General features: G+C 36.5%; 2 non-coding genes across 2 annotated transcripts; both read left to right on the forward strand.

Moving 5' to 3' along the window:
* Positions 1 to 9,468: 9,468 nt before the first annotated feature.
* Positions 9,469 to 9,659, forward strand: LOC141363477 (U2 spliceosomal RNA). Its single transcript, XR_012368969.1, has one exon. It is a non-coding gene; the product is annotated as a U2 spliceosomal RNA (small nuclear RNA).
* A 1,074-nt stretch (positions 9,660 to 10,733) lies between these two features.
* On the forward strand, positions 10,734 to 10,898 carry LOC141363465 (U1 spliceosomal RNA). Its single transcript, XR_012368956.1, has one exon. It is a non-coding gene; the product is annotated as a U1 spliceosomal RNA (small nuclear RNA).
* The last annotated feature ends 2,825 nt before the right edge of the window (positions 10,899 to 13,723 follow it).

Raw genomic sequence — 13,723 nt, forward strand, 5'->3', positions numbered from 1 at the left:
AGTAAATGCAAAGTTAAATCGATGTGTCTTTAATCTAGGTTTAAAAGTGCCCACTGTTGAAACACATCTGATCTCATTTGAAAGCTGATTCCAGCTACAGGTTCATACTGTTGTATTCTTTTATACTGTTTCATTCGTACTGTTTTAAATCATTCAGTAAATGCAAAGTTAAACTGATGTGTTTTTAATCTAGGTTTAAAAGTGCCTACTGTTGAAACACATCTGATCTCATCCGAAAGCTGATTCCAGCTACAGGTTCATACTGTTGTATTCTTTTATACTGTTTCATTCGTACTGTTTTAAATCATTCAGTAAATGCAAAGTTAAACCGTCGTGTTTTTCATCTAGATTTAAAAGTGTCTACCGTTGAAACACATCTGATCTCTTCTGAAAGCTGATTCCAGCTCCAGGTGGCATATTAACTGAATGCTGATGCACCTTGTATTTCGATTGCTTTGTATGCTTGAAACATGTGAAGAATTGACAATAAATAATCTTTATCAAGTGTTATACATTAAAAAGTGGATAAGTAACAAAAATGTCACTCCTGACAGCTGATAAATTAATGTTTTTTTATAGCACCATTGAGGCGAGCACTTTTCAAGGCAAGATTCTTTATAGAACCTTATAAAAAGTTTCCATATAGTACCAAAAAACGGGTTCTGCTGTGGTTACATGCTGAGGAACCCTTATTTGGTACTTTTTAGGAGCATTTGTCTTAAGAGTGTTGCATAGGTTCGAAACTTTCAAACTTGAAACCAAATAGAAGGGTCACACTGTTTTTTTTTGTGGAGTGGACATGAACAAGCTGCAGGCATTCAAATGTTATTTGTAATTTATTGTCTTATTTCATATTTAAAAAATAGCTATACAACTGGTGTTCCTCAATTTTAGGGCCTATTTTGTTTAGTATATCAGTTTTGTTCAGTTTTTTATGTGCATGCAAAAAGCAATCAGCAGGCAAATTAACTGAAGCTTTACCTTCATGTTCTTTTTGTGTAAGTGATAACTGTTTCTGTATGTATTTTATGTATTTGTATGTTTTTTACACGTATAGAGTGAAATGCACACGGTGAGGAATGGACCCAGACCTTCAGTGCCAGACCTCTGACCCGTTAACCTCCATCCCGACAGCCAGCGCCTTCTCCGGCTCCCATTGCGGTATCGCTTCTCGGCTTTTTGGACAAGAACAAGTGGACACCGGGGACTACAAGTTTAAATGGATTTTTGACCTTCGGAAATGGAAGCGAGGCTTGCTCCGTCCACTCCGTTCATCGACTCGGGCGCTTTCCGGGCACAAATAAGGTGAGTTTAAAACCAGAGTTTGCTTCTTTTGTGCGTGGTTGCCAGTTTGGTTTCCAATCCGTGATCTATATGATGTTGCGCGTTCTATAATATGTTTCTCGTTCGCTCAGTACTTTTGTGTGTTTCTATTCCACGTAAAGCTAACACCAAAACGATTGTGGAGAGCGCTATATAGATTGTTTTCAAAGAAAAAACAACAACGAGAAACAAACCCATGTTAAAATGGGTCAAATTATTTAGGCGGAGCACGCTGTCGCGTTGAACAAAGACAATGGCGCGTGCACACAACGAATGTGTATTGTGGAAAAGTTTGGCCCATATGCAGGTTCGCATGTGTCTTCGGTGGATACTAAAAAGATAAACATCTGCCCGGTGATCTAGTTTGTAGACAATATTTTTATATATGCAATCGAAGTGAATTTAAACAAGCAAAAAATCGGCCAGTGGGGTAGGACAGTTTTTCTTGAAATAGTATTTATGGGAAAAGTTCACGACTTTTTTTCTTACCCTTTAGGCAGATTTATTTGCTTGTTTTAAGCATAAAATAATCATAAACAGGAAAACGAATTGTATAGGCGGAGCACACGGGTTTTTTTTTCGTTCAAAGAAAAAAAGCAGCGTGGCACGAAGGAATGTTTGACTGAAATGGAATTTCGCCCTCTATTTTCCTTACAAACATAAACCAGAGAGAAGGGCCAGATGGCATCGTGTTGTACCTTGTATTCGGTGATTGAAATCGAAAAAAAAATCGAATAGATCTATATATAAACACAATTGTTTTGTTGAACAGAGACAATGGCGGCATGCTCCAGCGTCGCCTATATGCCCATTTCACAAAATGGCGGCTTTGACCGGAAGTAGGGAAAACATTTTACTGTAATGACGGGGGTCGTTGTCCAAAGTGTGCCCATTTGAAGAAGTACATACACGTTTTACTTCTCATTTCTTTAGACTGAATAATTGTTTCTTATTAATTCCAAAGTATGTGACGTGATGATCTAATCGTATGTGTTATTCCTCGTTTGCTTGCATGTGTAACCTTTGGTTAAAGGTATGAAAAGGAACCGACTAGGTCACCTGGGTTATTTATTCACACAGGAAAATAGATTGAACCCAAGAGAAAAAATAAACAAACAAAAAAGTTACAAAAATATGAAAAGGACCCTGCTGGTTCGGATGGGATTAAAGACAGAGACGTGACTCTCCAAAAATAGTACAAATTTATTTTTTACAGAAAGTGCTTAAAAATATTTAAAAGATAAAATTTATGGCCCACCGGTTATTTACCCACAATTGGAGAGACTAGATTAAATCCACTTTTTAACAGAAGGGACAAACCACACAGCAAATCAGTGCATAGTTCTTAAAAGCAGTGACGAACCAAAAATAAACCAAAACACACAAACATACTCTCGCCTTCTGTTTAAGTCTCAAAAACCACCGCTCAGATATTACATGTGGAAATAGTTATATAAATGGTACATACACTTATATACACACGTAAAGAAAGAAAAAAACTGCAGGACAGCAAAATACAGTTAACTCCCGATGACTATTTAAACAGCGTCCAAGCGGCTCACGGAGCAAAAATCAATCAAGCACTTTATTGTCACATGGTACAAGTACCAGTGAAATTATCCATCAACCTGTCCATACATACAATACATGAACTGACAAGGGGTAGACAGAACAGGTTGACAGGGCATTAGGAAGAAATACAGCATTACATGAGGGAGGGTAGGTTAAAAAAAAAAAATACAAACCCCCAGACTATGCTCCAAAGGGAGTACAGTCTGGGAACAGGGAAAAAAAAACACCTCAGCAACATAAGCACATAGTACACCTTACAACATGAACAACACACAAAACTTGCAACACGTTAGGTAAGGAATGGGGGTAGAGATAGCCCAGCAAGGCCAGCAGCCATCCGGTCCTGCAGCCATGTTAGGCGCTGGTCACAGACCCGTCTGTCCCGCTGAGGGGTACGAAGCTGCGAAGGCGAGGGATCTGGGTACTGGGTGGTGATTGCATATATATATATATATGTGTGTAAGAGTTCGTGTGTGTGTGTAGGCCTTGAGAGAGTCGCTTTGCCCGGCATCCCAAATCTCGGTGCCTCAGTCCGCAGGTTGTTAAAGCGTTAACACAGCAATTGCCATGGAGACAACCTTGATTAGGTCCAAACAGAGTCAACAATCATCAGGTGTCTGTGGGAGAGGGGGTAGGTAATGCAAGAGATGTCTCGCTGCAGTGCTCTTCCGAGGGAGTTGTTGTTCCAGCAGCGGCCTTGGCCGAGGCCAGTGCTGGATAAGGGGGCCGAAAGCAGATAAGATTGCAATTATTTGGTCTTGGGGCGAGTAGCCGCATTCCTTTACACAACTACTCTCTTAGTCCATTCTGGTCCATCAGTTTTCTCAAATCCATTAACATCTCCTTGATGTTTTTCAAATCCGTTTGCATCTCCTTGATGGTATCCATATTGCGGGTCATTTCCAAGTTGTTATCCAAAATGCGGTTAATAGTCCCAGCCTGAGCGCTGACCGCTCTGCCCACCGCTTCAATCATCCCGGGCAGCTTTTTTGGACTTTTGGCAGCTGTCACCGTTTTCTTAATTTCTCGATAAACCAGGGCAAAGCATAATCCAGTCAGCAAACCCCAGGTTATCATGGTTCCGAATAGATAGATATCTTCAACGTCCTCCACGGAAAGAGCCGCCAGACACACGACCCGCCACTTCTCCCATGCGTCCATCGTGTAGCCAGCAGCGAACGTTCCGGCAGGGCAGACAGGTTCCCCCGAACCCAAGCTTCTCGTCGAGAATATGGTGTCAATTGCGTTGAGAGACCAGTTGATCAAATCCATGATTTTTAGTTTTCAAGAGCAGTGCGGAGAGAGTCTCTCAAAGTTAAGACACAAAACTATACAACACGATAGGAGCAAAGCAGGGAAGGTACGGGGAGGAGAGGAGATAAAATGCGACCGCCTTCGCTGAGAGCCAAACGAGAAAATACAAAGCCTTTTAGTTTAATAAACTTCCACAAAAAATAAATATCAAATCCTTACGCAAACATGTATGCGACGAGACTTAAATCATGCAAAACATGAATGGTAACCAGACGTGCTTGTTGTGTACAGGGAGTGCATTTATTTGTAAACTTTTGCTAAATCAAAATGGTTTATTTTTTATTTTACTTTTTTACCTGGGTTTTTGGGAATACTTTTATATATTTCACAGCTATATAATTGGTTATAATAACGCACTTTTTGTTTATGAGCACGTTGAAATACATTAACACAGGATAATGCGGCAACAAATCAAATGTGCATTTAAATGCAACAAGCAAAATAAATAAAGCAAATCCATGCAAGCAAACGAGGAATAAAACACACCGCGATTAGAAAATCAGATCGCATACTTTGTAATTGAAAATAAATAATAATTAATTCTAAAGAAATAAGAAGTAAAATGTGTAAGTATTCCTCAAAATGTGCTTTGGACCAAGACCCCGTTCATCACAGCAAACGGGAGCAGACCCGAATAGGTATGTCTAGTTGTTTTATTTAAAATGTCCAGCCGTCTGTAAATTCATGTTTGGAAGAAAAAAGTAAATTAAGGTCTGTCTTGCTGTTATTGTCTTGTTTTCTAGTAAATATCTGACAATTCTTAAATCGAGATGCATTTACTTGTTACGCAAAGTGGCTTAAGATGTTATGTATTGTAATAATTGAAATAAATTACAAAAATCAACAGGTTTATATTTAAAACAAGTAAAAATATCTGCCGGCGGGGTAAGAAAAATAAACTTAATTTCAGTTTCAACTGAATTCAATAATAAACTCAATTTAGGTTTATTTCCCTTAACCCACTGGCATATATTTTTACTTGATTTAGGCCTTAACCTATTACATTTTAGAATTGATTTCAGTAAACAAGACTTAAAATCTAAGCCACTTTGCTTAACAAGAAAATGCATCTCGATTTAAGAATTATTTTTTTACTCGAAAACAGGAAAAAAGTAGCAAGTAAACGAACAGATTTGGATGTTTAACTTCTTCCACCCTGAAGCTATTTTGGGGATTTTCGCCTGGATTTGGCCTACCCAATTTCAAAAGCTTCCCATACCCACATGCAGAGGTTTACATACAAATGTTTGGTATCATTTTACAGGAAACCCTTTGAAATTACATAAAACACTGTTGAAAGTGCTAAACATGGTTGTATGTGATGTCAGTCCTCTAATAAACACAAAAATAAATAGGCGCTTTTTGATGTTTTTTTTCTAAAGTTTTTATTTAAAAGTGTATAACTCTGGCCCTGAGTGCCTCAGCTCCCTGCAGACAGTTTTGTTTGATTCCAGCAATTGCCAGCTTACAGAGGAAAAAAGATTTTTTTCTCTATCATAATCTATGCAAAAGTTATTTTACTCCAACTGATGGGAGGAATAATACCCTTTTTGTATACAATTTCTGCCTAAAAACATTTGAAGTGCTCCCATAACCACATACAGTGGAATAAATGCAATTGCTTTATATCATTTTAAAGAAAACCCTTTGAAGTTACATAAAAAGCTGCTGTTTGTGACAAATAGTGTTATTTATGTTGTTTTTCATATGATGAAACACCAAATTTTCTTTTTATATGTTGTAAATACTGCCTCTGATAGTGTATAACTCTGGTTCTGGGTGCTCTAGCAGACTGCAGACAGTTCTGGTTGTTACCAGCAGCAGACAGTAAACACCCAAAAAAAGAATGATCTCTTTAGCATGTCGCATTTAAAAGTTATTTTCATTTTACTGAAGTGTCCGAAAATACATTTTTCATATAAATATTAATTTTTTGTTTTGGACATATAATAAATAACAAGGGATTATTCATGCACACAACCTAAGAAAATGCTGTGAATGGACTCATTTTTTAGAGTAGGACCTAAGAGAAAAGATGGTGTATCATTTGTGGCTATATGTGCTATCTGAGGCAGTCCACACTCAATTATCCCATATGTTTACAAAAGACGGTTTTTTACCTTATTATTCATTCAACTATTGTTGGATATGTGTTGATAATAGAACAAAAATAACGCTGTAGCCTTATTCCTGAGAATGAGAGCTTTCATTTGATATAAGACTTGCCCATGTTTGTCATACTTGAAAAATATGAAATATGTGAATATTAAATCATATAAAAAATTATGGGGGGGGGGGGTGATAGTGTAAATTAAGTGTAAATAACTTTCTTACAGTAAAAGATTTCTCAAAGTGATGCATATCTGGAGAAAGTAGAGAGTCTAAGCTTTCAAACAGTATCTCATATGTGTTACTGGGGTCCATGGTGGACCATTAAAGATTAAAAGAATATTTTATTTGAGTCAAAATACGAAATTTTGTACCCGGGACTGGGTCCTCAGGGTTTAAGAGGTTAAAACACTTAAACACTTTTTTCACTCTACCCTTCATATTACAGCTGTCGAAAAACCACAGCAACGTCGACAGACCTGGAAGCATAGCTGTTTGCTTGTTGCGTTTAAATGGACATTTGATTTCTTTACCAGCATTGGATTTAGACCATTCAATGAGAATAGTTAACAGCGTTCATTATGATTGATAAGCCCTTAATGGAGAATGAAGTCTGCATACATTAAAAGCCTTATTTTATTCCAAAATGTATGCGACGAAACTTAAATCACGCAAAATATGAATGGTAACGAGACGTGCTTGTTGTGTACAGGGAGTGCATTTATTTGTAAACTTTTGCTAAATCAAAATGGTTTATTTTTTATTTGCTTTTTTTACCTGGGTTTTACCAGGTTCGCATTCCGGACATTTTTAATCCACAGTGTATGCAGTTATTTAGTAGAAAATGATATGCTGTTTTTTGGTAGAATTTTGTGTGAGCTAAAGAAAGTGATGCCAACCCAGCAAATACAAAAACGTTATAAAAACGTTTTGTGTTTGCTGGGAATACTTTTATATATTTCGCAGCTATATAATGAATTATAATAACGCACTTAGGCGGAGCACACGGGTTTTTTTTTCGTTCAAAGAAAAAAAGCAGCGTGGCACGAAGGAATGTTTGACTGAAATGGAATTTCGCCCTCTATTTTCCTTACAAACATAAACCAGAGAGAAGGGCCAGATGGCATCGTGTTGTACCTTGTATTCGGTGATTGAAATCGAAAAAAAATCGAATAGATCTATATATAAACACAATTGTTTTGTTGAACAGAGACAATGGCGGCATGCTCCAGCGTCGCCTATATGCCCATTTCACAAAATGGCGGCTTTGACCGGAAGTAGGGAAACATTTTACTGTAATGACGGGGGTCGTTGTCCAAAGTGTGCCCATTTGAAGAAGTACATACACGTTTTACTTCTCATTTCTTTAGACTGAATAATTGTTTCTTATTAATTCCAAAGTATGTGACGTGATGATCTAATCGTATGTGTTATTCCTCGTTTGCTTGCATGTGTAACCTTTGGTTAAAGGTATGAAAAGGAACCGACTAGGTCACCTGGGTTATTTATTCACACAGGAAAATAGATTGAACCCAAGAGAAAAAATAAACAAACAAAAAAGTTACAAAAATATGAAAAGGACCCTGCTGGTTCGGATGGGATTAAAGACAGAGACGTGACTCTCCAAAAATAGTACAAATTTATTTTTTACAGAAAGTGCTTAAAAATATTTAAAAGATAAAATTTACGGCCCACCGGTTATTTACCCACAATTGGAGAGACTAGATTAAATCCACTTTTTAACAGAAGGGACAAACCACACAGCAAATCAGTGCATAGTTCTTAAAAGCAGTGACGAACCAAAAATAAACCAAAACACACAAACATACTCTCGCCTTCTGTTTAAGTCTCAAAAACCACCGCTCAGATATTACATGTGGAAATAGTTATATAAATGGTACATACACTTATATACACACGTAAAGAAAGAAAAAAACTGCAGGACAGCAAAATACAGTTAACTCCCGATGACTATTTAAACAGCGTCCAAGCGGCTCACGGAGCAAAAATACAAAGCCTTTTAGTTTAATAAACTTCCACAAAAAATAAATATCAAATCCTTACGTAAACATGTATGCGACGAGACTTAAATCATGCAAAACATGAATGGTAACCAGACGTGCTTGTTGTGTACAGGGAGTGCATTTATTTGTAAACTTTTGCTAAATCAAAATGGTTTATTTTTTATTTTACTTTTTTACCTGGGTTTTTGGGAATACTTTTATATATTTCACAGCTATATAATTGGTTATAATAACGCACTTTTTGTTTATAAGCACGTTGAAATACATTAACACAGGATAATGCGGCAACAAATCAAATGTGCATTTAAATGCAACAAGCAAAATAAATAAAGCAAATCCATGCAAGCAAACGAGGAATAAAACACACCGCGATTAGAAAATCAGATCGCATACTTTGTAATTGAAAATAAATAATAATTAATTCTAAAGAAATAAGAAGTAAAATGTGTAAGTATTCCTCAAAATGTGCTTTGGACTAAGACCCCCTTCATCACAGCAAACGGGAGCAGACCCGAATAGGTATGTCTAGTTATTTTGTTTAAAATTTCCAGCCGTCTGTAAATTCATGTTTGGAAGTTTTTGTCTTGTTTTCTAGTAAATATCTGACCATTCTTAAATCGAGATGCATTTACTTGTTAAGCAAAGTGGCTTAAGATATTATGTGTTGTAATAATTGAAATAAATTCTAAAAAGCAACAGGTTTATATTTAAAACAAGTAAAAATATCTGCCGGTGGGGTAAGAAAAATAAACTTAATTTCTGTTCCAACTTAATGCAATAATAAACTCAATTTAGGTTTATTTCCCTTAAACCACTGGCATATATTTTTACTTGATTTAGGCCTTAACCTATTACATTTTAGAATTTATTTCAGTAAACAAGACTTAAAATCTAAGCCACTTTGCTTAAGAAAATGCATCTCGATTTAAGAATTCTTTTTTACTCGAAAACAGGAAAAAAATACAAAGTAAACGAACAGATGTGGATGTTTAAAACACTTTAACACTTTTTTTTCACTCTACCCTTCATATTACATACTACTTCATATTAGAGTTAAATGCCCGCTAGCCTCCACCCCGAAAGCCAGCGCCTTCGCCGGCTCCCCTTTGGCTGCGTCTATTGCGGTATCGCTTCTCGGCCTTTTGGCTAAGATCAAGTGTAGTATCTGTTCTTATCAGTTTAATGTCTGATACGTCTCCTACCCGGGGACTATACGTTAAATGGATTTTTGACCTTCGGAAATGGAAGCGGAGCTTGCTCCTTCCACTCCATGCATCGACGTGGTATTGCAGTGTTTCCATGAACGGTGCGCTCCCCTTCTCGGGGACAAATAAGTTAGGTAAAAAACAGAATTTGTTTCTTTTGTGCGTGAATGACAGAGTGTTTTTTAATTCGTGTGTTTTAAAAGTGCTGTGTATTCGTTGGCATTATTGGTTTAACGAAAAGCTTGCATGGAAATGAACACGCTGATAACGAAATGTTTTTGTAATGTATTTAATTATTTTCCTTACAGTTTGCGGAGGTGATACCAGGACGAATTAAACAGCCTCGACACAGCTGAAGGCGCAAGAAAATCGTACGAGACAGTTTGGGATGTTAAAAACACCTGAAAACTTTTTTTCCACTACCCTTCATACTACAGCGGTCGAAAAACCACAGCAACGTCGACACGCCTGGAAGCATAGCTGTATTTGTTTAAGACAACGGGTAAAGTATTTTCTTGATTACCTAAATGACTTGCAGTAAGAAAATATTTTAATTTATAATGATAACTCTGTCATCATTTATTCATCCTCGTGTTGTTTTCAACCTGTATGCATTCGTATTTTGGAGGTGACACGATGACGACTTAAACATCATCGACACAGCTGAAAAAGCGAACGAGACAGATTGGGATGTTCAAAACACCTGAAAACTTTTTTTTTCACTGTACTACAGCTGTCGAAGAACCACAGCAACGTCGGCAGATCTGGAAGCATAGCTGTATTTGTTTAACTCACAACGACAACGGGTAAGTCATTGAGCCCTTGTGTTTTTATTTATCCACGTTCTAAAATTGCTATGCTTTCGTTGTTTCTCGATTGCTCTGTACATTTCTTTGTTTCTATTCCACGTAAAGTTACTTTGTAATAACGAAACGATATATTGAAATGCGCTATTTAAATCCATTTGATTTAAATTGTTTCACGTTTTTCTCTCTGCACGGTTTAACCGGGCTGGAAACGGAAAATGGGTAGATCTCGAAGAATATTTGGTTTCAGACCTGGCTTCGTGCGCCTTTCCACCTGGTCACACACAGTAATGAAATGGTAGTCGGACGGCCTTCGGGGGCGCCGTCGATGCGATCGGTCACAGGAAGATGCGGCCGTCTGGCCTCAAAGGCTGTTGCTCATACTTACCTGGCAGGGGAGATACCATGATCATGAAGGTGGTTCACCCAGGGCGAGGCTCAGCCATTGCACTCCGGTTGTGCTGACCCTTTGCGAATTCCCCAAATGTGGGAATCTCGACTGCAAAATTTCTGATAGTGGGGGACTGCGTTCGCGCTCTCCCCTGGCCTTTGTGTTAAAAATAGATTCGTTTGTCTTTTTACGGAAAATCCAAGAGACGCCTAACCACGGCACAAGAACGCATTGGTCATCAAAAAGCGGCTATTAAACGACTACATAACTTCTAATAGACCGCGAATATGTGTCTAGGCTAAAACAAGGCTTAATTTGGGCTGTCAGTGAAAATCTAATAGACGTTTGACCGTTCCCCAAGTATAGACTGGCCATTAAATAGAACCACAATCAAACAGCTACATGTCTAAGAGACATTCAACAAAATAATGCTTAGATGATTCTTTTACTTACAATGTAAGCGGTTCTCAGGAATGGCAATCATCCAAACTAATAAATTATAAAGCTTTTAAAAGAAAATGACAACCGTTAAACAACCTAGACAACGTTGGGCAGTACAAAATGCTTAGAAATACAAGACAAAACGAAATATTGTACATGAATGTACATTAAAACAAGCCAACAAATCTGCCAATGGGCTAAGACAATTTTTCTTGAATTAGGTGTTTAAATCTAGATTTGTTTCTAACCCCATTGGCAGATTTATTTGCTTGTTTTAAGCCCAAATTCACTTAAATTTTATGTTTTTTCTCCCGAAAGGCTAGGCTTATTTTCTTATGTCCTTTTGCTCATCAAAATAATGCATCTTATTTTAAGACTTTTTAGATATTTGCATAGTTAAAAAGGATTTTTTGTGCAATGTATTCATTCATTCGCTACCCTTCATACTACAGCTGTCGAAAAACCACAGCAACGTCGACAGACCTGGAAGCAAAGCTGTATTTGTTTAACTTGCAAAGACAACGGGTAAAGTATTTTCTTGATTACCTAAATGACTTGCAGTAAGAAAATATTTCAATTTATAATAATGATAAATCTGTCATCATTTACTCATCCTCGTGTTGTTTTAAACCTGTATGCGTTCGTTTTTTCTGATTAACACAAAAGAAGATATTTTGAGGAATGATGGTAAACCCACAGCAGATAGTGACCATTGACTTCCATAGTAGGAATAAAAAAATATGATGAAATTTAATAGGTACCATCGACTGTGTGCTAACCATCATTTTTCAAAATATTTTCTTCATCATTTATCACGATACTTCCAAAATATTTTTTTCCTACTATGGAAGTCAATGATAATGTATTTCATTATTTGCTTTACAAGCCTGAAAATGATAGGTTGGAATCCAGGCGACAGGATTCTATGGTAGTCAAAAACAGGCAAACAAGTAAAATAATCACCATTTACTTTTAAAGCATTTTGAAAATTGCTTGCTTATGCTGGGAGTAAAGGTATTTAATGCAGTGCGCATCCTGTTTAAAAGGTAAGGTATGATTCTTTTAAAGCTGACACATTTGCCACATTAAAATAACAGAAATGTACTGTTTCAACATTTTGGAGCCGGTGTGTCTGTGTTCTTGGGGCACATCTAAATGTAAGAGCAGAATTGCTTAATATTCTTCTCTATTTCTTGTATAGGTCAATTATGAGTGAAGAACCGTTCACCAAATGAAGACCACAGCCAGGTGACGGGATTGTGTGGTAATCACAAACAGGTTGAAAATTGAAGTTCTGTGTGTTCTTTTTGTACTTTATTTCTGCAGGTAAGCACCATACCGTAAGCTTCATTCCCTTTATAACAGGCAAGGTTCATACTGTTTTATTCTTTTATACTGTTTTATTTTAAATCATTCAGTAAATGCAAAGTTAAACCGATGGTGTTTTTAATCTAGATTTGAAAGTGCCTACTGTTGAAACACATCTGATCTCATCTGAAGCTGATTCCAGCTATACAGGTTCATACTGTTGTATTCTTTTATACTGTTTTATTCGTACTGTTTTAAATCATTCAGTAAATGCAAAGTTAAACCGATCATACTGTTGTATTCTTTTATACTGTTTTATTCGTACTGTTTTAAATCATTCAGTAAATGCAAAGTTAAACCGATCATACTGTTGTATTCTTTTATACTGTTTTATTCGTACTGTTTTAAATCATTCAGTAAATGCAAAGTTAAACCGATGTGTTTTTAATCTAGATTCAAAAGTGTCTTCTGTTGAAACACATCTGATCTCATTTGAAAGCTGATTCCAGCTACAGGTTCATACTGTTGTATTCTTTTATACTGTTTTATTCGTTCTGTTTTAAATCATTCAGTAAATGCAAAGTTAAACCGATCATACTGTTGTATTCTTTTATAATGTTTTATTCGTACTGTTTATTCAGTAAATGCAAAGTTAAACCGTTGTGTCTTTAATCTAGATTTAAAAGTGCCTACTGTTGAAACACATCTGATCTCATCTGAAAGCTGATTCCAGCTACAGGTTTATACTGTTGTATTCTTTTATACTGTTTCATTCGTACTGTTTCAAATTCTTCAGTAAATGCAAAGTTAAACCGATGTGTCTTTAAATCTAGATTTAAAAGTGCCTACTGTTGAAACACATCTGATCTCATCTGAAAGCTGATTCCAGCTACAGGTTCATACTGTTGTATTCTTTTATACTGTTTTATTCGTACTGTTTTAAATCATTCAGTAAATGCAAAGTTAAACCGATCATACTGTTGTATTCTTTTATACTGTTTTATTCGTACTGTTTTATATTCTTCAGTAAATGCAAAGTTAAATCGATGTGTCTTTAATCTAGGTTTAAAAGTGCCCACTGTTGAAACACATCTGATCTCATTTGAAAGCTGATTCCAGCTACAGGTTCATACTGTTGTATTCTTTTATACTGTTTCATTCGTACTGTTTTAAATCATTCAGTAAATGCAAAGTTAAACTGATGTGTTTTTAATCTAGGTTTAAAAGTGC

This window comes from Misgurnus anguillicaudatus, unplaced genomic scaffold, assembly GCF_027580225.2.
Source record: "Misgurnus anguillicaudatus unplaced genomic scaffold, ASM2758022v2 HiC_scaffold_34, whole genome shotgun sequence".
In the NCBI taxonomy this organism is placed as follows: domain Eukaryota; kingdom Metazoa; phylum Chordata; class Actinopteri; order Cypriniformes; family Cobitidae; genus Misgurnus; species Misgurnus anguillicaudatus.